This window comes from Babylonia areolata, chromosome 26 (genome assembly GCF_041734735.1).
Source record: "Babylonia areolata isolate BAREFJ2019XMU chromosome 26, ASM4173473v1, whole genome shotgun sequence".
NCBI lineage: Eukaryota > Metazoa > Mollusca > Gastropoda > Neogastropoda > Buccinidae > Babylonia > Babylonia areolata.
The window spans coordinates 37585472-37587197 of NC_134901.1; positions in this window are offsets into that span (position 1 = coordinate 37585472).

Below are 1726 nucleotides of genomic sequence, written 5' to 3' on the forward strand. Positions count from 1 at the left end.
GTGGTAGAGGACCCATGTCACTGAAAGGTTACCATTCATTGGTCTGTTATCCATGAACCTACTGCTCTTAATGTTCGGTGGTAGGTTAGGCCATATTTTCTATACATCGCAGGGGGAATCCCCAGCTATTCTTAGCCACTGTCTTTTCTGTGTTTATACCACATGGGAATTTTGTACTCTAAATTGACTGGCGGTGAAAGGGTTAAGAAAGTGGTGTTCTTTTTTATGTTGGCTGCAAACGAAACTTAACATCATTAATACGGGCGCAATAGCCGAGTGGTTTAAGCGTTGGACTTTCAATCTGAGGGTCCCGGGTTCGAATCACGGTAACGGCGCCTGGTGGGTAAAGGGTGGGGATTTTTCCGATCTCCCAGGTCAATATACGTGCAGACCTGCTAGTGCCTGAACCCCCTTCGTGTGTATACGCACGCAGAAGATCAAATACGCACATTAAAGATCTTGTAACCCATGTCAGTGTTCGGTGGGTTCTGGAGACACGAAAATACCCAGCATGCATGAACCACGACAGAGTCATCGGCAAGTCGTTGTTGGTCGTGTAACGGAAAGAAGAAGAAGAAGAAGAAGAAGAAGTCCCCACAAATCTTCTCATCTTTCCCTGCACTGTATTATTAATACACTTACCTTTCATTGTTATCATTATTGTCATTTGTTTATTTACCTAGTTTATCTGTTTTTAATAATATTATTATTATTATCTTTTCCTTCAAAGCCTGACAAAGTGCGTTGGGTTATGCTGCTGGTCAGGCATCTGATGTGGTGTAGCGTATATGGATTTGTCGAGCGTAGTGACGAGTGACGCCTCCTTATGAAACTGAACTGAACTGAGCTATGCCCCAAAGAGGAAAATAATTGTGCAAATAAGTGGTCGTTCGTCAACTTTCTGTGACCCTTGTAAAATTAATGTCCACACCTGTTGTATCAATCCACATTGCGAATGCGGAAGTTCAAATGATGTATATTAGCTAAAGATAATTATGTCATGATCCGTCAATGGTCGGGTAAAATTCGGAAGCACGACTACACCTAACACACACACACACACACACACACACACACACACTTACACGCAACCACAATCATAAATAAGCATGGCTGCTTAAACAGAACAGCAGGATAAGATGGTTATAGAAGTTATTAAAAAAAAAAAAAAAAAAAAAAAAAAAAAAAAAAAAAAGCAAAAAGCCATCCGTAGAAACAATAAGTGAGCGTATGTAGAATGGAGAGTCGGTCAATTGTATTTGTATCCAGAAGAAAAGAAGAAGAAGAAGAAGGGATAGGCTTCCAGTTGGACATACTGGGGTCAGAAGGGCGTTATTACGGAAATAAAGGAAATAGCCTATGATTATGGTCAAGGGCAGAGTGTAGATATGGTGAGCAAGTGTGTGTGTGTGTGTGTGTGTGTGTGTGTGTGTGTGTGTGTGTGTGTGTGTGTGTGTGTGTGTGTGTGCGTGCGCTTGCTTCACTTTGCGCGCTTGCTTTTTTCTTGTATCACACACACAACAGTTCCATTCCCTTACCCCCCCACCCGCCCCCTGCCCCAGTCACTCCCCCCCCACCCCCCCCCCCAAAAAAAAATCTAAACTTTTCACCGTAAGTCTGCACCATCCCCCCTTGCAATCCCAGCGTGTCCCTGATCACTGGCGTCGCCCACAGCCACTGAAAAAGGAAAGGACCTGGGGACCGAACCACAACCTGCCCTGGACGT